Source organism: Benincasa hispida, chromosome 9 (genome assembly GCF_027475165.1).
Source record: "Benincasa hispida cultivar pf3 chromosome 9, pf3_genome.v1.1, whole genome shotgun sequence".
Classification (NCBI taxonomy): Eukaryota; Viridiplantae; Streptophyta; class Magnoliopsida; order Cucurbitales; family Cucurbitaceae; genus Benincasa; species Benincasa hispida.
This window is the reverse complement of record NC_143486.1, coordinates 80,257,430-80,284,421: the sequence shown is the minus strand read 5'-3', so window position 1 is coordinate 80,284,421 and position 26,992 is coordinate 80,257,430. Positions and strand designations below refer to the sequence as shown.

At 37.9% G+C, this 26,992-nt stretch overlaps 1 pseudogene; it reads right to left on the bottom strand.

The window, feature by feature from the left end:
• Positions 1 to 25,663, bottom strand: part of LOC150034092 (serine/threonine-protein phosphatase 7 long form homolog) — a 46,319-nt pseudogene extending 20,656 nt beyond the window's left edge.
• Between the last annotated feature and the right edge of the window lie 1,329 nt (positions 25,664 to 26,992).

Here is a 26,992-nt window from a genome sequence, read left to right as displayed (position 1 = left end):
GCCTAAATGATGAATGATGTGCTCATAAGACAAGGTAATTGCATAAACCTGGCTGACGCAAGATTATTCCTATCTCTAATGAACACTGGCTTACATTGCTTAATGCGACCAATCACTTACCCTCCCAGGCAGTTAGTTGTTGTTGACTTTACTCATAGACAAGCATTACGTCTGCTTATAGACAAGCATTGCTTCAGCTTTACACTTAAGCAAATAAGGTTTCCTCACACACTCACGCAACGCATACCTCCGGTGGTTTGCTACATGCTTCATATTCCTATGCCGCATGATTAAGTATGCGATACTCTAGCAATCTCACTAAGTGATGCAATAAAGATTAGAGATGCTAAGTAAATGAAGATGAAGATTGAGTCGAAAGAAAATATAGAAATGCATTGATCACACAATGTATTAATTCCTTAAGCAAAAATGTAATACAATACAATATAAGAAAAGAAGAGAAGATGTGTGTCAAGGCTGCTAGTGGTGCCATGGAAGGGCGGTGGAGCAAGGCGAAGGCTCCGGTGTCACTCGGAATGGGTGAGGGAGATGAAGAACTCTCAAGCTTCCTTCTCACGCTTTCGTTTGGATCACAAGGATTCGCCCTAAAGCGAGCCTTAGGCGAAAAACCTTGGATGAAATGAAATTTTGCTCAACGGCTTTTATTTATAGAGCTTGATCGCCGACAACATTAATGGACCTGCTTTGAATCTGACACCACGGCGTGATGGTTCTTTTTTGAATCCCTGCTGCTAACGGCATGATAGGTGAAATGTCAACACCATCTTTTGATTCTCTCGAGGTATGCATTCATGTTGCATTTCACCAACTTTGCATTCATCCCTCTATTATGGTTATCATCATGTAGCCCCAACCTCCTTGCGATGATCGCATTTGCTCGATGACCGCATCTTCTCTTCGATGACCGCATTCGCTTGATGACCGCAACTTCTATGCGATGGACGCATGCGGCTGATGGCCGCAACATCCATGTGTCGAACATATGCGTTCACCTTTGCGATGAAGGAATTCTCCGTATGCGGTCGTCTTTGCGATAGCTCGGCTTCCACGTATGCGTCTACTTTCTACGTTAGCTACAAAAATAAACACTTGAACGCATAATAATGCATAATAGTGGGTTAGCCTAGATTCTTGATGCCGAACAACGCAAAATCATTTTCTCATGAATTCCTAATATATTCGTCGCATATTTCACTTAACAATCCTTATAATTCTAGATAAAAGGCCTAAGATGACGTGCATTTCTGCCCATCATAAATTGCAGTAGGCATTATTCGATATATATATATATATATATATATATATATATATATAGCTTGCTTAGGTTGTTGGATTGTAGGCTGTGAAGGGGATTCGAATAGTCACATGTTTTGGTACAGATATATTTCACTAAGAAAGTGAAAAAAAGCCTCTTGGATTTATTGGTCTTGGAAAAGATAAGGGAAAATGAAAGGATTTGAGAAATATTTTGTTGTTTTGAGAAGATAATGGGAATTAATGTTTTGAGATTAAGAACAAAGGTTTGGTTTGGTTTCCAAGATAGGAAATATGTGTTTACGAACCTTTAGAGTTGGTATGAATAACCTCGTTACTATTTGGAACTATGGATCTTAGTATTTGTTGGTTGAATGGATATCCTGCCTAAGCTATTGGTCATGGAACACAGTTTTAGCATGAGAATTTGATTAAGCTAGACTATCACACGTTGGAAAAGTGTTTAGCAATCTTCTTCAAATTATAGTGGAGTCGGAGGAAATAACATTTTATGAAAGGATGTTTAGTAGCATTGCTAGAAACTATGGAAATAGAAGGGGTAAGGCCTTGTTAAAGAGGGTGAAGATGTTGAAAGGTATTAGCAAGGTTTAAAGGTTCTTATTGTGGACACGAATATCTAGAACAAGGAATTAATGAAGCCATCGATTTTATTTAAAGGTGAAAGTAATCTAGCTCCAAGTAAAAATAAGCTATATGAATATTAAGGTCGAGTAAATTTGATCTTCCAGAATGACCCTAACACTAGAGATGAACTTGAGTTGAGAGTAACTCTTATCCTTAAGGCTCCTCATAAAAGGACTCTAGTAGAGTTGGAATAGCCTAAGTCACTAATACAAGAACCATTTAGCAAAGTCTTTCATATGTGCCTTAATGTTTTGCCTTGGAGCACACCAGCTTTGTTTATTAGGAAGGAAAGATGATTCACACGACTTTGTATCAACTATTAGGATTGAATATGATAGCGTATCTCGATTGTAGGGGATTGTCAGGGCAATTAGGTGCCGAATCCGAATTCTGAATCCTGGACATGAGATGCCATGAGAGATATATTTTCTGTTGCATGGACAGTAAGGTGACCCACTCTATGGAGTGTGAACATTCTCAATATAGATGTCTGCAAGCATTAAGGTCTTTATCTTAGGAACTGGAATCAGGTAATGGTTATAGCTATTATAAGGTTAAGGTGATGTATTTTGGAATGACAAATGCTCTTTATTATATGGGGACTTCAAGAGCCTCATTTAAGTGAGATTTTCAGACTCATGCATGGGAGGGTCTAATTGGTGATATGTGTTTGTTTTAAGATTAAAGAGTAACATGATATTGTCTCAGATAAGTTATATAATTCATGGTAGGAGGTGAAAACTATCTGAAACTTGGAGACAATGCTAGTTAGAAGTTCTTTGGTAGAATTATCGGTTTGAAGAAGCGATTTGGAAACATGAGGCTAAGAGAAGAACTAAGCATCATGAGCCTTTAAGTACTTGAACTTTCGAGGACAAAAGTCTCTTAAGGATGGAAGAATGTAACATCCCCAATTTCAGAAAAAATTAAGTTAATTATCTAAAATTATTGAGTTTAAATTTCTCTTTCATTTGAAAATTTTGGATTAAATTGAAATAATTGAAAAAAATTTATTGGTTAAATTGAATTTAATTGATTAGATATTCGAACGGATTATCTTGAAAATATTGAATTTTACTTCCCCTTGATTTTGGATTTTAGGGCCAACTTTAAAAAAAAATTAACTTAAGGAGATAATTAATTTCATATGGTTTTGAATTGATTTAAATATTTGGAAGGATTTAATTTGTATCAAATTGATGGTTCTTATGCCATTTAATTTCAGTTTTCATAGCCTAAATTAAGATAATTTGAAAAGTTAATTGATTTATTAATTTAATAGAATCTTTGGAGATTTTGTGGATATTGTGATAAAATATTTTATTTATCTTTTCAAAATTCGAAAATAAAATAAAGAATTGAGATTTTTTCGAAATTAAATGAGAGTGAAAAGAGGCCAAAAATTAGGGAGAAAACAATTTGATTTTTCAACATAGCTTCTACAAAATTGTCGATTGCTAGAGTTTGAACCGTTAGATCGTGCTCACATTTGGTCAGTTTGTTCGAGACATATAAAGTTTCATTTTGAACGGTTGGATTGTTGTTTGAAGCTCTGGTTTGTTCCTAATCGTTGTTGAATAAAATCTGTAAAACTAGAAATTCTCTTTCTCTCTCTCGCAAACCCTTCTCATGCAAGACCCTCACTACCAGCCGCTAACCTAAACAATTTATGTCGTCCGACAGCAACACCCGCTGCCTATCTATGGTAGCCACGAATCGACGCGCCATCAACCACCACTTCCCGATCTTTGTCAGAATCTTGAGAAAAACCTTGGGTAAGACTTATTTTTCTTATAATTTGGGAGATGAAATTCACCCATTTGATTTTGGGTTAAATTAGTAACCTCTCTTTGGTGTGAAACTTAGATTCAAGATTTGGAAGTTTTGAGGCATTGATCATCAAGCTAGAGACCATTTTCGTTTTGCAGAAAATTGGTAAAGATCGGTAAGTTTTGTGTAAGTTGTTGGTTGGTTGTTCTTTTAGATTGAAAGTAATAGTGGGAAAATTAAGTTATTGATTTTGGATTTAATTCTTGATCAGATAGGCTAATTGAAACAAGTTTTGGAATTTATCTTGGACCAAGCCACAACTTTGGGTTGATTCAAGTTTTCCAAAAGTTTTAAGGAATTATTTGCATGGACTTTTGTGACCAAGTTGAGGTAAGTGGTACTATTACCGGTTGCCTTCGTGCCAGGCGGCCTAGATTAGAGTTATAAAGTTAATTAATGGACTTTAGAAGCATGATTTTGTCTTTGTGATATACTTGTTGCATGATAGTTATAAGTATTATGAGCATGTTCGAATTTCTAATCAGTATTGAAATTATGTATGTGATGTATGAATAGACCAATAGGGCCGTTTACCGTCTCGCCTTGACGCATGTTTTATTTCAGAGGACCGACGGGTCTAGCTTTATGTTTGAAGGTGTGCCTACGGACCGTTAAACATGCGTGAGTCGACAGGTTCATGTTCATGTTATTTTTTCATGTTTGACGGTGTGCCTATGGGCCGCTAGACATGCGTGAATCGACCAGTTCACGTTCATATTATTTTTCATGTTTGACGGTGTGCCTATAGGCCGCTAGACATGTGTGTCAAGGCAAGACAGTACGTCCTTTGGTTTTTTTTATCATCTAAGACAAATGTAGTTGTTTGATCCATAGGCCCATCATTCTGCTCGTGGATGTATAGCCTTATCCCGATAATGGGATCACTTACTGAGTATTTTATACTCAACCTTTCTTAATTTATGTTTTTTAGGTAATGATAGGAATAAATCAGCGAGTGACGAGAAGGACCTGTGATCGTGCCATATGAGACATGTAAATCTCTTTCGCTCAGTTTACGTTTTCAAGCTATTTAAAAGTTTTGATTTGAAACTCGATGTTGGTCAAAATTTTATTTTTTTAAGTTATTTTTTCTTCATTATTTTAGGGGCCCCAAACATAGATTTTTCTTATTTGTTATTTATTTTGGAAAACTGTCTTTATTATTTTAATGAAAAATTATTTTCCTCAATGGTCAAAATGTTTTGAATGTAAATATGTAATTATGAGTAACGACCCTTATCAGAGTACTCAAAAGGTCGGGTCGTTACATCTACTATCTCCGGTTGCTTGTTTGTTCTACACGATCGTCTTTTCCTCCTCCCTCTACCAATTCCATCAAAATCCACCCTTTGGATTCTCACTCTGAGAATACCGAGGGCTTCGAGTGGTGGTGTCATCCCCAGTTGTTGATTCGTGTACTGTCGATCGTGTAGATAACCGTGGTGCTATTAGGCGACTATTTGTTGGGCAATAAGAAGTGTAGAGGAGTTGCTTCTGCTAGATTGAGTTCGATTGAAGATTTTCTTCCACTGGTACATTTACTTAGTCTTTTGTATTTTAATTGTTAAAGCATGCCTATAATTAGTGTTACAATACATATCTGTTTGTTAGAATGGTAATTGCGGTCACAATGAAATTGGAAAGATTCGAACCCGCATATGGATAGTCTTGTTCAAGAGTTCCTTCAATTGGTATCAGAGATAGGTTGTTGATATTCCAATTTCATTGATGCAACGAATTGCATATACATTCGCGGTGGGTGCATATTTGCTCTCTTTTTAATTGTTAAATTGTCTATGGATGTGTGGATTAATGGAGTTTTCTGGGATGAAACCTCAGTTTGATTAATTCTTTTGCATTTTCGGTTAATTGTAAAGGCCCCTGCGTTTTTGGCATAATTAATTGTTATTGAATTTGTAATTCAAAGTTAGTTTGAGTCTTTAGTCGTTCGTGAAGAAGTTTGGAGCGAGGGTCATTGTTCTTCGAAGAAGACGATCAAGAGTTGGTCGGGTCGTGTAGAGAATGGGGTAAGTGATCACTGAGTATCAGATGCTCGAGTGTCGTTTAACGCTGCACGCACTATACGATTGTTTAGCTCAACAAGCTTCATCGCTTAGTAACTGACTAAACGATCGCGGAGTAACGCATGGTAAATCGTTTACCTTTCGCCGTGTTAAGTGATCGTCTAGACGATCAAGCTTTGCAGCCTCGTTATCGATTAAGCGATCGTTTAGCTTTTCGTGCTATCATTTAGTGTGCACTAAGCGATTGTTTACCTACGGCGTTTACTAAACGATGGAGTTCAATTGGCGGTTTAAGAACCATTTCGCTTGTGAACTGGTTTGCTCGATGAAAAATGTAATAGATAGAGTTATTTCATTCCAGTTTTGTGAAGGTTCATCTCGGTCTGTTAATCCTTGGTTTATTACATGAGATGTATGGTTATTATATGTCATATGGTATGCACATATAGTAAATCCCACCTTAGGTTATGCATTGGTCATGCATCATCTCTTTATTGTAAATGTTATAATTTAGAGAAGCATGATTTAATTATGTAAGTGCATGCTATATAATATAAGAGTTATATTTATGCATGCATAAAAAGCATTGACATGCATCATCTTTATATTATAATTGTTATAGTATAAGGGTGTATGAAAAGCATGTTTGCTTGGTTATTACGCGTATATAGAAGTTATGTATAGTAATGACCGGACATTGCATGAAGTATGACACATAGGTTTCTTTATAAGCGTTATAAACACCTTGTTGTTCGCAATGTGTTTTATTTGTTTCTTTTTAAAGGTTAAAGAGAAATTTGAACTAAAAGCAATAAGAAAGACATGTATGCTCACTTAGGTTTAATTCATGGTTTTAAAATATTTAAAACTTGGATAACATAGACCTAAGATCACGGTTCTAATATGATTAGCAACCCTTAGGCTTTAATCTTTTAATCAGTTTAATATGATTAAATTGACTAATAAAATGTTAAAGTGTAGCAAATCTATCTATAAGAGATCTTTTGTCTAAGACGGATTCTGCTAGGTTAGGGTATTTAAGTTGACGGAAACGTAACACCCCTACCTGGGAACTTACCTGGAAATGTGAATTAGATAGATTTGATGCATGAATGCAAGTTAAGAATAGTCCATTAAAGTGTTTAAATGTGACTACTTGAACTTATTCATATTTCATAGACAAAAGTTGTTTATGAGCGGACTTAAAAAGGTGATTTAGACTAAAATCAGTAGCCGGATTGTCTAGGTTAATGAACCCCTAGGTAGAACATTTAGTGGGAGGTACTTAAGGCATATGATGCTTCACTTAAACCTTTCACGTTTCTCCTTTATAGTCCACACCGTGAGATCTACCCTCAGTCTCGTGGCACCTTTGCCGTGTCCTTCTAAAGGATGGTGTTTGGGTAGGTCAATATCAAGATGGATGGAGAGAGTGTTCATAGTAAGTGGGGGTAGGAAGTGCGACAACATATCCCTCGGTCTCCTTCGTTGGATTGAATAAAGTTTCTGCGCATCGCCTTGAGGCACCCTGGGAGTGTCCCCCTATAGGATGGCAGTTTTACGCATTTCTTTATTTGATCTCCTGTAAGAGGATAAGGTTACTTAGTATCTTGTCCTAATCTGTTTTTTTCCTATGGTGGGCTCATTAGGGCGAGACTCTGGCACCGAAAGTGGGAGGTTACACTTACGCGGAATTGTTAAAGATTAATAGTTCTGGACCAAACAAATGGTGGTTTTTAGGATCAGTTTCAAGAGTTAGTTCTGTCTAATGGTTGAGAAGGTCTCATTCCAGTGAAGGGGCATCTGATCACCCCACCCGTGACGTTTGTCCTGCCTCACTAGGGCATCATTGCAAAATAGAAGTCTTTCACTTAGGGTACTTGAAATTGTTTTGCAAAATTAATTGGTTAAAATGTGGTTTAGCAAAATCTTATAAAAGTTTTGTTCGTTTTTCAGCAACAAGTCTTTTAAAATGGCCACAGCCATAATTGCTTTGTTTAGCGTTGAGAAATTAACTGGCGATAACTTTTCGACATGGAAACATATGATCACGATGATACTGATCATCGAGGATCTCATGTTTGCCCTTACGGAGGTCTGTCCTCCTATTCCAGCTCCGAATGCCGCTCAAAATGTTCGGGAGGCATACAAGCGATGGACACGGACGAATGAGAAGGCCCGAGCCTATATCTTGGCAAGTGTTAATGACGTCTTGGCCAAGAAGCATGAGCCCATGGTCTCAGCGTGTGAGATCATGGAGTCCCTGCGGGGGATGTTTGGACAACTGTTTGAACAGCTCAAGCATGAGGCTCATAAGTATATATTCAACTCCAAAATGGAAGAAGGCACCTCTGTTCGTAAACATGTGCTTAACATGATGGTCCACTTCAATGTGGCGGAGTTTAATGAGACTACCATCGATGTGGGTAGCCAGGTTAGCATAATCATGCATTCTTTGCCAAAGAGCTTCTTGCACTTTGTTAGTAATGTGATTCTTAACAAAGTGAAATACACCCTTACAATTCTCCTCAACGAGTTGTAGACCTACCAATCTTTACTGAAAAGTAAGGAGAGGAAGAGGGTTGAGGTAAATATTGCTTCATCTTCTAAGACGTTCCATAGAGGTTCGACCTCAGGAACGAAGTTTGCACCTTCTACTTCTAACTCTGCAAAGGGGAAGAAGAAGAAAGGTGGTAAGAGAAAAGGGAAGGCGCCTGCTAACGCACTGCTTGTTGCCCCAAGAAGGCGTCCGCCGTCGGTTAAAAAGAGAAAATGTTTCCACTACAACCAAGATGGACACTGAAAGAGGAATTGTCCTTGCTGGCTGAAGGAAAGGAAGGTCGCGAAGGCTAAGGCTAAGGTAGATAAAGGTAAATGTGATTTATTTGTACTTGAAACTTGTTTAGTAGAGAATGATTATTCAGTCTGGATAATTGATTCGGGTGCCATTAATCACGCTTGTCCTTCTTTTCAGGGGATTAGATCCTGATGACAGTTGGAGGTTGGTGAGATGACGATGCGAGTAGACGCCGGGCACGTCGTCTCAACTGTAGAAGTGAGAGGGATCCAGTTATCTTTACAGAATAGATTTCTTGTTTTAAATGATGTATATATGTTCCTAAACTTAAAAAGAACCTTATTTCTGTAAAGTGCTTGCTACAATGTAAATACACTATTTCATTTAACGTGGATAAAGTATTTATCCACAAAGATGGTGTTAATATTTGTACAACATATCTGGAAAGTAACTTGTATGTGCTAAACCATTAGCAATTAGTTCCCTCCATAACACATAATTGTTTAAAACTGTCGTAACTCAAACTAAACGTCAACGAATTTCTCCTAAAGAAAATGCCCAACTTTGGCACCTTCAATTAAGGCACATCAATCTCAATAGGATTGAGAGATTGGTGAAGAATGGACTTCTAAGTGAGTTAGAAGAAAATTCTTTACCAATGTGTGAATCTTGCCTTGAGGGTAAGATGACTAAAAGACCTTTTACTGGAAAAGGTTATCAAGCCAAAAAGCCTCTTGATTAGTACATTCTGACCTTTGTGGTTCTATAAATGTGCGAGCTCGAGGTGGCTATGAGTATTTTATTAGTTTTACTGATGATTACTCTAGGTATGGGTATGTTTATCTTATGCAACGGAAGTCTGAATCCTTTAAGAATTCAAAAAGTTCAAGGGTGAAGTTAAAAACGCGATAGACAGTTTAAAACACTTCGATCGGATCGAGATTGAGTGTTTTTGGACTCGTCATTCTAAGACTATTTGATAGAACATGCAATCGTTTCCTAACTCTTAGCGCCGGGTATACCTCAGCAGAATGGTGTAGCGGAGAGGAGAAATAGAACCTTGTTGGACATGCTTCGTTCGATGATGAGTTACGCTTTCTTACCGGACTCGTTTAGGGGTTTCGAAGTGGAGACTGCGATATACATATTTAATTGTGTTCCCTCGAAGAGTGTTGTGAGAACCTCTGGAGTTGTGGAACAGGCTTAAAGCTAGTTTACGTCACTTCTGCATTTGGGGCTGCCCTGCACATGTGGTTAAGGCAAATCCCAATAAGTTGGAACCACAGTCGAGGTTATGCTTCTTTGTAGGCTACCTTAAAGGTACACGAGGGGGTTATTTTTATGATCCGTCAGAAAATAAGGTGTTTGTTTCCATGAACGCTACTTTCCTGGAGGATGATCATATTAGAGAGCACAGCCCACGAAGTAAAGTTGTGTTGCGTGAGCTTTCCCAATGAAACTACTGAAACTTCAACAAGAGTTGTTGAAGCGCCTGCTTCATTAGCAAGAGTTGTTGATGGTAGTTCATCTAGTAGGTCGGTTCCACCTTAAGAGTTGAGGGAACCTTGACGCAGTGGGTGGGTTGCGAACCTGCCCATTCGCTATCTGGGTTTCACGAAAATCCTTGTTATGATTGCAGATGGCGACGTTGAGGATCCGTTGTCTTATCAGAAGGCAATGGAGGATGTTAACCGGGATGAATGGGTCAAGGCCATGGATTGATGCATTGTGAATTGTGATGCGATTATGATGTGAGTTTGTGGTGAACATGCAAGTTTTCCTAATAAGACCCAAGTATAAGCCTCACTAGGTTTCCTGGAAAGTCCAAGGTCGAACACAAGGACTATTGAGTAAATATGCGACAGTTTCTTTGATTCTTTTGCGATGGTGAAAACAAATGAGTTGGATGGTGTTTTGATTAAGAATATTTCCTATGTGATGGAGTTTGAACAAAGAGTTGATGAAATCAAGAGTTACAATGAGTAAGCGATGAAGGGGTTGAGAAGGGGTTTAGCTAACACTTCCTAAGATTATGCACAAGTTATGCGATCATGCTACACACAGATAACAACATGTCATCTCTCAATGCAAATGCCATAATTCCTATTTCTAGGACGCATGCGATGTATACGAAAAAGTCGATAGGACTTATATCTAAGCCTCTATTCTTGTCTATGCGATGATGACTGATGCACACATAAAACAAGGTGACCACATACTATCATATCCTACTTCTAGGGTGCATGCGATGTGTTAATAGCAATTGAACTTATGTCTAAGTTTCTATTTCTTGCTTATGTGGTTCTAATCTGACTCTCTCAAGCCTAGATTCTAATCTGACTCTCTCAAGTCTAGATTATATCTTTAGACTACTCTTTCAAGTATCTTGAAAGGGTGAATGACGCATACATAAGATAAAATGATCGCATAAAATGTAAATTTTAAGTCATGCTAGCTAAGTACTTGTTGGATGGAAATTAGGGACGGATGGGGTTGTACATGTAATCATGTGTTAGACATGGCTTAAGCTATGCGTTTACGCCCATGTGTTTGAGACCATGCGTCGGAATGAAAATGCGTTAATCTAGTATGCAATGACCATGCGTTCCTATCACAAGTTTTCTTACGCTCATGCCAAGTATAACGCGAACGAAAGTTTCTCAGGTAATCCGAGGTCGAACACAGGGACTTGTCACTCAATAATGTTTGTGAAGCAATGCGTTTGAGGCGATGAATAAAAATAAAAAGAAGAAGTTTAATGGATTTACACATTACTCCTACTCCTATCTAAACAGACTGAGCAATAGACTTGCGATGAGAATAGGGAGATGCACAACAACCATTAATGCATAGTAATGTTTATTATCTTAAATCGCTTGAGTAATCCCAGCTCGTCACACTAACGCATCGCACACCTATCGGTGGTTAGCTGCATGACTATATCTCTATAGTGCATGGTTGCGTCGAACATAAGATTGTGCCTATCTATAAGAACAATGCATACTTTTCTTTAGTGCGTTCCATCTCTTACCTGCTCAAGCAAATAGATACGGCTATTTAACTTATAGACAATCATTGCAACAACCCATAGACAAACGTTGCTACAGCTTTTCACCAAGCAAAGAGGATTAACTCACTATACTTGCACAACGCACATCCATCGGTGGGTTGCTACATGCGTCCTATCTCTAGGCTACACGATTAAGTATGCGATCACCTTTGATAAATAAACACTGAAGATAAACAATGATAGAGATAAAGATGATGAAGAAGATGGCATTGAAGGAATCAAGAGATGCATTGATTACAAAATGTCTTACTATCTTGAGCTAAAATGTAATACAATACAAAGGTTAGAAAAGAAATGTAGGACTTTGCGTTAAGGCTGCCGGTGGTGCCATGGATGAATGGTGGAGATGTCTCTCTCGAGCTTTATCTCCAAAGAAAGCTCCGGTCGTCACTCAATTTGGTTTGTGGAGGTGAAGAATTCTCACTGAAAATCTTACTCAAGCTCTCATCTGTGGTCGCAAACCTCTGCCTTGAGGCAGAAGTTTGGATGCATTGAAATGAAGGTCGAATGGGCTATTTATAGGGTTTAAACACCGACAGCTATCATGATTACGTTATGTCTCACTGCTGCCTTTGTCGCGGTATGGGCAATGTCACATCGTCCTATCTTGTTGATACTTCCAAGATATGCATCCGAGCTTGATTCAGCTGAAGTATCAACACGTTCTACCCATCTTGCGATCGTCCTTCTATTATGGTTGTTACTCCGTGGCCGCAATTTCCAATTGATCACCGCAACTTCCATGCGATGGACGCATTCGATCACTGCAACTTCCATGCGATGTGCACATGCGATCACCGCATGCATTCGTCTATGCAATAACTCGGATTTCAGCGCATGTGTTTGTCTTTGCGTTCGCCTAGCTTCAGTGCATGCGTTTGATTGTGAGTGCTTATTTCCAACGCATGCGTTTGATTCCTGTGATAGCTACAAAAATAGACACTTTGGCATGGAGTAATGCATAATATTGGGGTCAGTGAGGATTTAGGTGCTAATCGACGCAAAACTCAATTTTTCACAAATTCTAAGTCCTATCATCGTGTTTTCTACTTGTTAGCCCTCATAATTCTAAATAAAAGGCTTATATCTGCCAGTTATCAGTACTTCCCAACCCATTCAAAAATTTAGCTACTTATGCGAAGTATGGAGAGATTGAACATAGATTGAAATGAGATTTCCATTTTCTATAAATAAAGTATTGAATACAAAACAGCAAATGGAATTTAGAGATAAAAAGCCTGGTAAGCAATATCTTGCTTCCCATGGCCTTTTTCACTCCAACTCTGCTTCAGATGAATAATCTTGCTCTCGCAAGTGTTGGCCCTCTCTCATTTGAACGTTTTCTACAGTCTCTCGATTTTTTCGAAAATGATCTCTCGGCTTCCTTGTCTCCTTGCTCGTCTCCGTCCTCTAAATATAAGTATAAGTATATACGTGAACAGACTAATGGCTCTCTAATTTGTATATGTTATCTCTCTATATCTAAAAACTCCCTGTTACAATGGTGGGCTTCGGTATTTATAGAGCTCAAGGTGAAGTAGCCTTCCTTTCTAATGATTGCAATGATGGGTGGTCATTAAATCCCCTGCTTTGATGTGCTGATTAATGGTCACCGAAAAGTTGAATGTACTTTCTATAGTGTGGCTTAATGGCTTGTCAACTTAATTCGGATTCGACCATCATCAACTTTCCGTCCCATCATGATTTATTATGCTATCACCTTGATTCGCAATCTTTATGCGGCCACCTTTTTTAGCAACTTCTCACGATCGCATACAATCGCAATCTTCAAGTGTGATGATGGCTAATTCCTTTGGATCACAATTTTACTTGCGCCATCGCGTTTTTCCTACACAAAATAAGTAAATTAACTGCTTTTATGCGATGGGCGCATGTAATCGCAATTTCTTCAGTTTAGCGCTTTTGGACATGATATTGCGATTTTTACCATCGCATTCTCTCATTGTTTTACTTATTTGAGCTATAATAACTTGTATTTCTACCCGTTATCATGGATCTCGAGATGGAGTCGATGTACTTCAACTCAGTATGGGATATTGTAGATTAGCCTAATGGGTTAAGACTTATAGGTTATAAATGGATCTACAAGCGCAAACGGGATGCTGATGGGAAGGTACAAACCTTCAAGGCTCGACTTGTGGCAAAGGGTTATACCCAAGTAGAGGGAGTCGACTATGAGGAGGCTTTCTCGCTTTTTTTCCATGTTAAAGTCGATTTGCATCCTCCTATCCATTGCAGTTTATTATAATTATGAGATCTAGCAAATAGACGTCAAGACGACCTTTCTGAATGGAAATCTTGAAGATACCATTTACATGGTGCAACCCGAGGGATTCATAGCCCAAGGTCAAGAGCAAAAGGTTTGCAAGCTGAATCGGTCCATTTATGGGCTGAAACAAGCGTCTAGATCTTGGAACATACGGTTTGATACTGCGATCAAGTCGTATGGCTTTGACCAGAACGTTGATGAACTTTTTGTCTACAAGAAGATCATCAACGCTTCAGCAGTATTCTTAGTGTTGTATGTAGACAATATACTACCCATTGGGAATGATGTAGGTCTACTGATTGCAATTAAGAACTAGCTAGTGACCCAATTCCAAATGAAAGATTTGGGAGAGGTTCAATTTGTTCTAGGTATACAAATCTTTCGGGATCATAAGAACAAAGTGCTAGCACTATCTCAGGCATCGTACATTGACAAGATGTTGCTCAAGTACTCGATACAAGTCTCCAAGAGAGGCTTATTATCGTTCAGGCATCATGTCACTTTGTCTAAGGACATGTGTCCTAGACGCCTCAAGAGGTTGAGGAGATGAGACGGGTCCCATATGTGTCTATCGTAAGTAGTTTGATGCACGCGATGCTCTGTACTCGTCCAGACATCTGCTACGCTGTGGGCACAGTCAGTAGGTATCAGTCTAACCTAGGCCAGGGTCACTGGACCGCAGTGAAGAACATCCTCAAGTATCTTCAGAGAATGAGAAACTACATGCTCGTGTATGGATCTAGGGATTTGATCCTTACTGGATACACATATTCTGACTTTCAGACTGATAGGGACTCTCACAAGTCCACTTCAAGGCCAGGGTCACTGGACCGCAGTGAAGAACATCCTCAAGTAGCGAAGCATTAAGCAGTGGTGTATCACCAACTCCACTCTAGAGGCGGAGTACGTAACGACTTGCAAAGCTGCTAAGGAGGCCGTTTGGCTCAAGAAGTTCTTGATAGAACTGGAAGTTGTTCTATATATTTCTAAGCTCATTACCCTTTATTGTGATAATAGTGGGGCAGTGGCGAACTCCAAGGAGCCTAGGAGTCACAGGCGCGACAAACACATAGAGCAGAAGTATCATTTGATCCGTGACATTGAAGTCTTGGAAGAGTCTTTGTATCTTCAGAAGACTTGTGTCTTCAAAGAGTGTGAAACTTTAGGAGTCTAGAAGTCTTCTGATTGTTGGGAGAATTCTCTCTAGATCACCTGGAGTGTAGAATTGCTGACCTCTACAAATGAGGAGAGCTTCTCTATCTAGTGGGCCTCGTGGGCTTGGGATTGGTTGATCCATGGGTCTGGTCCTTGTGTCCGATTAGTTGGACCTAGGCCTGATTTGACATTTAGATTAAATTCAGCCCATTTTTAGGCTTATTTGGACTTTAACTCAAATAATAATATTAAATTGGGTCAAATTAATCTTATCTGATGCAACATTGATGATGAAACCATGTGGCATCATCAGAATTTGTCTTTAACTCCAATTTGGGACACATATCAACTCCTAATTGGTCCCATATTTGATGATTTGGAATTTCGTCATGAATGACATGGCAACTTGTGATTGGTCCAAAATTTCTCATTCGACAAATGCCCCTTTTTGAGATTTATGCACATATATGAGTGGATGAATCTCGAAAAATATAAAGTTGGAATCGAAATTCAAATGTATTCTTGAGTTTGTTCTCAATTGATGTGTAAGTCAAGCTATGAATTTAGTATAAGTTTAGCTCGCATTTGGAAAAAAAAATTGGAATATGACCAGATTTTAATTTGAGATTTTACCTTAATTTGATTTGGAAATAGGGATAAGAACCTAAATTTGGATGAATTTGATATAAAATTTGGAAGATGACCAAATTTGAGATTTTATCCTCCATTTAATTTGACTTAAAGATAGAATGCTAAATTTGGATGATTTGAATTTGAGATTAAATTTGGAAATATCAAATTTTAATGAGAGATTAATTGAGATTTTTTTTTATCCCCAATTTATTTTGATTGAAGATAAAAACTCAAGTGGGATAATTTGAATTTGGAATAAATTTTGGAACATGGTCAAATTTTAATTTGGGATGAATTTTAGATCTTTCCGCAATTTGATTTGGAAATAGGGATAAGAACACAAGTTTTGATGAATTTGATATAAAATTTGGAAGATGCCCAAATTTTAATTTGAGATTTTAACTACAATTTAATCTCAAAGTTCAACAATTTAATTTTGAATAATATTTGGAATATGACCAAATTTTAATTTGAGATTTTATCCACAATTTAAATTTAATTTTGAATAAAACTTGGAATGTGTCAAAGGTTTGTTGAAGATAAATTTGAGGACAAAATCTAATAAAATCAAATAAAATAGGGAATTTATTTAATTTTTTTAAAAAATTAATTTAAAATTGGGATAGAATCAAATTAGAAAAGCTAATAAAAATCTAATATTTTAAATCAAATCTTTATTTGATTTGAATTTCTTAATTTATTAGGAACCTGGGGAAGTTTTATAAATAGGACCTCAAACCCTGCATTATCGTTATCCCCTCTCATTCTAGACTTTCCTTTCTCTTCTTTTCCTCATCTTCTTCTGAACTTTCTTATCTCTCTTTTTTCTTTCTTTCTATTTGTTTTATTTTATTTTTCTTCCTTTTTGTTTTTTTTTTATTTTCCTTTTTCCCTTTTCTAACTTCTATTTGATGTGATTTATTTAACAAATCTCTTTAAAATTTTCTGTCGCCCTCCTTTTTTTAAACATATAATTTTTTTAATTTATTAACTTGTCCCCCCCCCCCCCTTTTTTTTGTAGCTACAAATAGGATGGGAGGTGGTTCGAGGAGTCGCAAGCCCGATCTTAGTTCATGACCTGAAGATGTTGTTTTAGGTCCTTGAGGATCTCGACACTCTATTGGTTTCGAACTTAGTACTTGACCTGAGGATTCCATCGGCTTGGTTTTAGTCTTTGACTCGAGCATTCCATTAGTTTTCAACTCAGTGCTCTAATGGCTCTGATCTCCACCCCTATTGGCTTCTATCTTAGTACATGGCCTGAGGATTCCGTCAATCTCAACCTCAGTCTTTGACTTGAGCATTCCGTCGGTTTCTAACTCAGTGCTCTAACAGCTCTGATCTCTGCCCCCTATTGGCTTGGATCTTTGTATGCGGCCTGAGGATTCTGTCCATCTCAGCCTCAGTCTTTGACTTGAGCATTCTGTCAATTTCCAACTCAGTGCTCTAACAACTTTGATCTCCGCCTCTTATTGGCTTGGATCTTAGTACGCGGCCTGAGGATTCCGTCGGTCTCAGCCTCAGTCTTTGACTTGAGCATTCCGTCGATTTTCAACTCAGGGCTCTAACAACTATGATCTCCACCCCTTATTGGCTTCGATCTTAGTACGCGACTTGATCCTGCACATAAGGCAAAGCTTGGCCGACCGAACGCGAAACCTGGTAGATTAGACTTGATCGCGCAAATGAAGTGAAGCAAGGCAGACCAGATTTGACTGTGTAGTTAGGGCAAAGGCAAGATGGTCGGACTTGATCTTGAAGGAAATCAAACGCGAGGATTTCCATGAGCAGCGAAAAGATAATTTCAAATTACAATCATATATGAACTTTACAATTACAATAAAAAAAACAAAAGCATACGGTTATGTTGGGTTTTATGTCCTAAAACTCGTGGTATATAAACAATGAGGCTTATTCTGAAAATTCAATAAAGGTGTTATTGAATAGATCTATTACTTGAATAGAAATCCAATAAACTTAAAAGTCCCTTGACTATTGGATGAGTACTTGAACTTTATTTGGAGACATAAATGTGGATCAGGTTCGAGTAAATAGTCAAAATGATCTATAGTACATGGATAAGGTTGGGTACCTTATCCTGGTAACACTATTGGATACGACCTGCTCTGTAGTTGTTACAATGAGTTGTAAAGTGCTACAAACGAAGTGATCCTAATTCGTTCATGTTGGACATGAAGAATAGGGATGTCCTTGTGCAAAAGAGTTTGTACAAGATCGGACCATGAAATGAGTCACTCTTACTTTATAACACTGTTTACTGTTTAAGACTGACTATTTCAAAGCGATGACCTAGGTAACTTGACCTTAATCCTGAGCTAACTATGAACTCCTGTTTATCTGGGATTGCCCTTAGATTTTCATATGTAAGGGTTGGCTCAACAGCGCCGACCCAATATGACTGCCATTTCGGGGGTAAGACTGGATAGATAGCTGGAGACATAGGGTGCGAGAGGGAATTCACTCCTACCCGCTTTAGGGATAGTAGAGAGGCTATTCCCTTAAATGTTGATTCTGGGGCTTGAACAAGGGATCCCGCCCTCTCATTTGGCATGGGAAGGACTCGGTTTTGTGATTGGATCAAAAAACAATTTTTCATTAGGGGATTAGTGGGGACTTAAGGAACAAGAGGTAATTTCGGGGGTAAAACAGAGATTTGACCCAGCCGTTATTACGAACAACCTGTGAAGGGTTAACTTACTAATCATGGTTATATTGAGTGAACATAATATATCTACAGTGAAGGGAGTACAACACGGGCTTTAGTGGAGTGACCCATTAGTTAACGAATGGGGGTTAGATCGGTCTAATGAGTTTAGCCGATTAATCTCGGATTGTTGGAGCCCATGATCTGTAGGTCCATGAGGTCCCCCTACTAGCTCGAAAATGGATTAGCTCTAGAGTAGCGTGATAAGTTAATTTGAAACGTTCAAATTAGAATCAAACGGAATTGGAGAAAATGTATTTAAATATGATTTAAATATATGAAGATGAATTTGTGTAAAAATTAATTTAATGTTCCTATTAAATTAATTAGAATTATTTAAATTTTTTAAATAATTATTTATTAATTTTAAAATTAATTTCGATTTTAGAAATAAAATATGATTTTAAAATCAAAATGGATTTTGGAAATTGAAAATTACACAAACTTGAAAATGGGTTTTTCAAAGTTCCTCTTTAAGTAGCTTACAAGGAACCCACCTTCTCCTTTGGTTTACTCCAAGCTTGAGCTGCATCCCATGCAACACATCTCTTTGCATGATAATCTACAATATATTGAAGAGATTGGAGTGAAGAAAGAGAGGGGAACCGACTGAATTTTTGCTGAACAATTCGGATGAAGGTGTTCTTCAATGGGTTGGTTCAGTAAGTTTTCTCCATATTCTTTTTTATTCCAGCTTATTTTGAGTCCCACAACTCAATCTAAAGCACCAAGAGGATAGTAAGGAAGATCTTGTGGTGGTCTACACAAGGATTCTAAGGATTTTGCAACTGGAAATGGAGATTTTGTTGGTTCGGCCAAGGTATGTTCATGAAACCCTTTATACTCTGTTTTTAGCATGTTTCTTTTCAACCAAAATTAATGAATTAGAATGCTTATGGATCCTGATTTCTTCCGCTGCGTGATGGTGTTGATCCAACAGGTTATGCATTAATTACAAAAATTACAGCATGATATATAAAAGATCAAGGACAAACGCTACGCACTTTTGCAGACTCATCACAATGCTCCTTGATCACGAATGCTCGATGCCAAAGATGGGTGTTTTCCTTAGGATAAACCGTTGCCTATTAGTTGTTATTTTCGTACTAAACATTTCAGTATTAAACAAAGCTTTTATGACTAACGACCTTAGTACATATAAGATACTTTCCATTGAACCATAACCAATCTTCGTTCAATTCTTGAAAATAAACACTTTATTCTCAGAAAAGGAGACGGTATACTCTTGTTCAATGAGACAAGAAACCGAGATTAAGTTCCTCTTAATATGAAGAACTACGAAAACATTATCCAGTAACAGATAACGTTTCTTGTTAACAAATAACTTCAGCTTACCTACAGCAACAGCTGAAACAACCTCACCAGTACCGACTCGTAGAGTCATCTTTCCCTAGCGACGTTTGCCAGGAACTAAATCCTTGGTAAGAAAAACTGACATGATTGGTAGCACCCGAATCTAAGATCCAGGCATAATCATCATTCTCTACCAAACAGTCTCCAAGACCAATAAATCATATTTACTGTCTTTTCTCCTCTTTTGGAGAATAGTAGGATCAGTGTCAGAACAACTGACACTACTGGTTTTGTCATCTATCCCTTTATGCTCGAAAAGTAAGAACTAACGTTCAAACATATCTTACAATGAGTCTATGATTTCGAGTGTAATGACCATGTTCTCAACCCTTTTGGCCAAAACATCAGGAATGTTAGCCAAAATGTGAAGTTGGGTCAACGAATTAGCCTTCATCCACACCTCATATGCATTATGAACACTTCGCGATGCATCAAGGGTCAGGACTTGAGGACACTCCTCAACCATGACAAATTCAAGGTCGTTTGCCACTAAATACGTTTTCACACGATTCTTTCCACTGTATGTATTTGGTCATATTAAAAGCACTAAACAGAAATACTAACGAGTTGCTAAAAAGAAAAACACATTGACCTACGTTAAGTTTTAAGCAAATACACTTATAAAACAAATAAAATCCAATAAGGTTTTAGCAAAACTAATATGAACCTTGTGTGACATCTAGTTTCGTAATGATGTTTCAAAAGTTTAAGAAAAAAGTCGTTGAACGGAGGTCAATTATCCCTCCTCTGAATTGAGAAGTTCTCAACTAGTCATTAATACCATAACAACTCTTGCTCCTATAACGACTAACCATCATTGATTTGGTCAAGAGATCATTAACTTACTTAACAATCTCCCGTAAGTGTGACCTGTCATTTTAGGCCCTAGAGATCTGCCCTAAGCAGCCAATCCGAAGGGGTAAAATCCGATTGGGGAAAAACCTAAAGCGACCCTATCCATTTCTGGAGTTCACATTGATCTTGATCAACTACACAAAACTCATCCAAAGGGGGACGCTCCCAGGGCGCCACGAGGGAGTACAGAATGATCTCACGGTGTGAACCAATGACAGAGACCATAGGATGTGTTGACACATACCCTTTACCCACTTACTATAAATACTCTCTCCATCCACCTTGATATTGACTCATGCAAACACCATCAGAAAGGGGATGCTCCCAGGGCACCATGAGGCCAAGCATGAATCTCACAATGTGAACATACAGGGAGAAACGTGAGTGGAATCATAGACAAATTAGATACATCTCTTCCTCCCACTGAGTATTTTATAACCTAGAGTTTAGTTTACTTAGAAAAAACACGACAAAGGATTTTAACTAAGTGACTTTTAGGTTTTCCCTAGAGTAACTTTTACCTTGGATAGTTAAACAACTTTTTTATCATCATCCATTAAACTCTTTAACAGAGTCTTTGACCAAAATTGTCGCATACTTGTTAAAAATCTATCTAATTCACCTTTCCAAGTAGGTTCCCAGGTAGGGGTGTTATGTTTCCATCAACTTAAGAACCCCAGCTTAGAAAGAACCCGTCTTAGACAAAAGGTCCCTTATAGATATATTTAAAATAAATTTAATCTTTTATGCCAACAAATTTAATCCTATTAAACCGATTTTAAAAGATTAATCTAGGTTACTAGACTCTTTAGAACCATTTGAACTTAGGTCTATCTCAATCCAATTTTAAAACCATTTTAAAAAACTTGAGTTCACCCTAAGTCTGCATGCAACTCTTTCTTATTGATTTTAGTTCTAATTTCCTTTATAACACTCGAAACAACCAAAACCACAGTGCAAAGCTAACACATGCAAGGCATTCATAACCTAAGTGTCATGCTCAATACATTGTTCATTCATTGCTACTTCTTTTATATAACACTTATACAAAACAACAATGAAACAAGCATAACATGCTTCCATTCACCTTAAACTATAACACTTATAATAAAGGATGATGCATGATAATGCTCACTGCATGCAAACTATAACTCTTATATTTTATGATGCATGTGCATGCTTTCACGTAATTTCTTCATGCTAGATTATAACATTGATAATACATGATGCATGAATAATTGCACAACCTAAGGTGGGTTTTAAACTATATGTCAAACACTTTGCCATATAAGCACCATACATCACATGTATAATAAACAAATGTTGATGAACCGGCTAAAATTGCCTAAAAACCACAAAAAATAAAGCTAACTATTACAAAGCCAAGGAGTCTCCGATTCAAACAGGCGAATCGAGTCTTGAACTGCTCGGGTGAAGTAACGCATCTCTAACCACCGTATACTAAACTCCCCGCAATCGTCTACACGAAAGAAAAAATGCTTCGCTCTATCATTTACCAAAGCTCCCAGAGTTAAACGATCGTGTACCTTTTACTAAGTGATAAAGCCCAAGGTACGTGATCACTTAGCACACTCGCACAACGCACACCTTACGTGATCGTCTAAACGATTACGATGCGGCAAAACACCATCGCCTAAACGATCGCTTCGAGAATGCCTTAGTATCGTATACCATGCAATCGTATAGGTAGTAACTTAGCGATGAGGTTTTCTAACTACACGATCGTTTAGCGCATGCCTTTTACTAACCGATGAGCATCACATGCTCCCACTACGATCGTCTACCTCCAGCGTCTACACGATCGGGCAACCAATGCTACGCGATAAGGTAAACGATTTACCCCATCATTTAGCATTGATAGTTTAGTAAATACTACATGATCATATAGAAAAATCTATACGATCGCTTAGATAAATCCCAACGATCATTTACCTTAGGCTACACGATACCACCAACTCTTGGTCTTCTTCCTCGTTGAGAACTGTATCTCCATGCTTCAAAACTTCATCATGAACGATTCGACTAACTCAAACCCTTTGAATTACAGATTCGATTGCAAGTTAATTACGCCCAAAAACACATGGGCTTTTACAAATTAACACTTTGTAATTAGATAAAGCTTTAAACAAAGGCAATTAAACCCGAAAACATACATCAACTCCATCCACAAAAGAATTTAACAATTAAACACAAATACAGAAACTCACCAAGATTGTAAAAGAAGTTCAAAACTGAATTGAAATTTGGAATATCAGAACAACTTGGCTCTGATACCAATTGAAGGAAATCAAACACGAGGATTTCCATGAGCAGCGGAAAGATCATTCCAAATTACAATCGTATATGAACTTTACAATTACAACCAAAAACAGAAACATATGGTTATGCATTAATTACAGAAATTACAACATGATATATAAAAAATCAAGGACAAATGCTACACACTTTTGTAGACTCATCACAATGCTCATTGATCACGAATGCTCGATCATAGTAACACAGCTACACATGAACGCACATCCAACACAACCGCTACACTGCATGATCACCGTGCACTTGAACTCAGCGATCGCCTCGGTCACGAACACCCTAACAACAGGAACGGCCTCCACAGAACCTCGACAGTGTCGAGTTGAGTAAGACACCACCAAGAAGGCTACCTTGGTATTCTCGGTGTGAGAATCCAGAGGGTGGGCTCTGTGTGGACTTGGTTTGAGGCAGAAAGCAAGAGGAAACACAATCATGTAAATGATTGAGCAAGTGAGAGATGGAAAGAACCTATTGTATAGGTTGATGCCCAATCGTTTAGGAAAAGCTAAGTGATCGTCTAGCAAAATCTATGCGATCGTTTAACTCATCGCTTAGCTGAGTGTCTGTCGCCTACAAACACTCCACGATCGTTTAGTTAACTCCAAGCTGTCACTTAATAAATCCAATTTACTTGAAAACTTCCCTGAGAATATTTCCGAGAGAGGAAATCTCAAATCAACAATTTTCAACATTCATTTTTATAGAACTTACTAAAATTAGGAAAACATTTTTTCTTTTATTTCACGGTTACCATAAAACCACCAATAACCTCCCACTCAATTGGTTATTAGAGAAAAGGATTTAATTATCCAATAATTAATATTATTATAAATATAAATGATAACTAACTTACCATACTATATTTATAACCCATAGTTTTAATATTTCATCTCATGAAACATATAAACCATAGCTCTTTTTCTATTTTATAGTACTTAATGTAAATCTCATTTACATCAATCCTCCATTTGATGTATCTCATACACCATATCAATCATATCATATATAATCGAATTACCACTTGTTAACTTGAACATTTCAAATCAACACCAAGAACTGATCCTCAACTGAATCCATTGAGCTACCAAGGGGACCTTATGGACCTATAGCTTGAAGCTTCAACGGTACGTGAATAACTGACTAAACTCTTTAGTCACGGGATCCACCATCCGTTTACTGTCAGACACTCCACTAAAGACCGACAGCTGAACTCTCCTTACCACAAATATATTACGTGTCCATTTTAACCAATCAGACAACCCTTCACAGATCGCTCGTAAGTACACCTCGACTAATAACCGTTATGCCCCTGTAGTTACATCTAACTCCTTAAGTACCACTGATCCCTCTAATGAACATCAGTCATAGTCCTACTATGACCGAGTTCTCTCTTCCAAAGAGAAGTTGTGGCCACTATGTTCAAGCCCCGAAATCAGTCCTTAAGGGAGCAATCTCTCTACTTACCCCTGCTTCGAGGAAGGAGTGAATTCCATCTTGTATATTGAGTTCCCAGCTCCCAAATCAGACAAGGTCCCAAAAAGGTAGGCATGTTGAGTTGGCAATCTGGCCACTCTCACCCATACTAATCAAAGGACCGCCCTCAAAAGCAGGAGTTCCCAAAACACTCAGGATTGAGGTCATGTCACCTATGGTTGTTTAGGTAAGATGTAAGTCTCTAGTATCAACGGCGTTATATACAGAGTCTAGTCATCTGTGGTCCGGTCTTATACAAACTCTTTGTATAGGACATCCCCGCTCACATGTCTCCACATGAATGGTCTGGATCTACCATTTATAGTAGTTTACAACACTTGCAAACCTCTACAAAGCGAGCCGTATCTGTAGTGTCACAAGGATTAGGTATCCCACCTTAATCCTTATACTACAGACCTATTTAGGTTATCACTTAAGGCATGATTCACTTATATATCACATATACATGCTTAAGTTTACATAAGATAACCATGGAACCTTGTGCGGTATCAGTAGCTTTGTAAGAAGCCGGAGCTCTATTCATAAAACAATGTGTATAATTACAAACAACGAGACTTTGAGAGAATTACGACACCGATCCCAACAGATCTCATATATGAGGCAGAGCTAGACGAACTAAACTTGATCTTGCATATGAGGCAGAGCCAGGCAAATCAGACTTGATCTCACATATGAGGCAAAGCCAGACGAACCAAACTTTATTTTGCATATGAGCCGAAGCCATACCAACATTTTTTGAGAGGGAGCGAAGCTGCACCAACATTTTGGGGAGGGAGTGAAACTGCACCAACATTTGGAGAAGGAATAAAGCCTTACCTGATATTTTTTTTTTTTTTTTTTTTTTGGGAAGCAAAGTTGCAACAACAATTTGGAGAAGGAAAAAAGTTGCACCAATATTTTGAAAAGGAAGCGAAGCATCCAAACCTGACTTTGAAAAGGAAGTGGTGAAGCCTCCGAACTTAAAGATGGAAGAGCATTGACAAAGCCTCTGGACTTGAAGATGGAGGTGCATCGATGAAGCCTCTGAACTTAAAGATGGAGGAGCATCGACGGAGCCTCTGAACTGAGCTTGAAGTATCGGCAAATCCTCCACAGTTGAGTTTAACGAAACATCGGCGAATCTTTGGCATATGATCTTAAAGTATCGATGAATTCTCCGTACCATAGGCGAATCCTTTGCATTTGAGTTTGACGAAGCATCGGTGAACCTTCCGCATTAAGCTATACTTTGCAACTTTAAGCATGAAGATGATGACGCAAAGCCTCTAAACTTGAGCATGAAGATGGAGCATCGATGAAGCCTTTGAACTTGAAGATGGAGAAGCACTGACGAAGCCTCTGAACTTGAAGACAGAGAAGCATTAACGAAGCCTCTGAACTCGAAGACGGAGGAGTATCGACGAAGCCTCTTAACTTGAAGATGGTGGCGCATCAACAAAGCTTTCGAGCTTTAAATTTGATGAAGCATTAACAAATCTTTCAAACTTGAATTTTAAGATGCATCGACAAAGCCTCCAAACCTGAATTTAAAGAAGCATCGATAAAACTTCTGAACTTGATCTTGAAGAACATCTATAGCTGAAGATGAAGAGTCGAATTATAGATGGGTGATGGTTCAAACTTGAAGTAAGCAACGCCAACATGACTTCTTTATTTAAGTGAGCAAAAAGATAATTGAATTTTCTAGTGATAACCTTATTGTACACATCCAACCTGTGTAGCATCGTGCAGACGATATGCATCTTCAATTTGTCGCATTGCCCCCATTAGGGATGAACATCTTTAATTTGTTGTGCTACCCTCAATAGAGATGAACATCTTTATTTTGTCGTGTAGCGCTACACATAGGGTGATTGTGGTACCATTTTTTATGGATTGAATTTAAATTTCTTTAAGTTGCTTATATATCCTTGAAGAAAGGGATCAAGTCACGAAATTCATGAGGGATATTTTTTTTGTTTTTTTTCTTTTTTTCTGAACTGAAGTTAAACTTTCCTTCAAGTTGCCTACATATCCTTTACAATGGCAAAGATCAAGTCATAACGTAGTTTTTTTTCCCCCTGATTACCTTTTAGCTCATGTGGACCAGGAGCACCATGCAGTTTAGGCTCTTGCGATAAGGAGCTTCTACATTTAAACTTCAAAAGCTCTTATTTATCATGGCTTTGGTCATCCTCTTCATTTGTAGGGTTCGTCAATATGATGAGTTTTGACTTCACCATCAAGGAACCTTCTATACTTTTATCAACAGAAAACTTCTTTTTCATGGGTGAAGGGACACGACTGTGAATCTTCTTGTCGTTGTTTTTTTTTTTCATGAAATGGTTTTACCTTCAAGGTTTTCATCTTTCTTTTATGTTGATAGCTTGTCATCTTAAGACGATTAAAAGCAGATGTTGAAGGTCGATCTTTCTTTGATGTGAAGATACTTAGCCTCTTAAAAGTTGAAGTTCGAGTTGCAGTAGAGTTGGACATTAACTTTCTTCTTCTATCG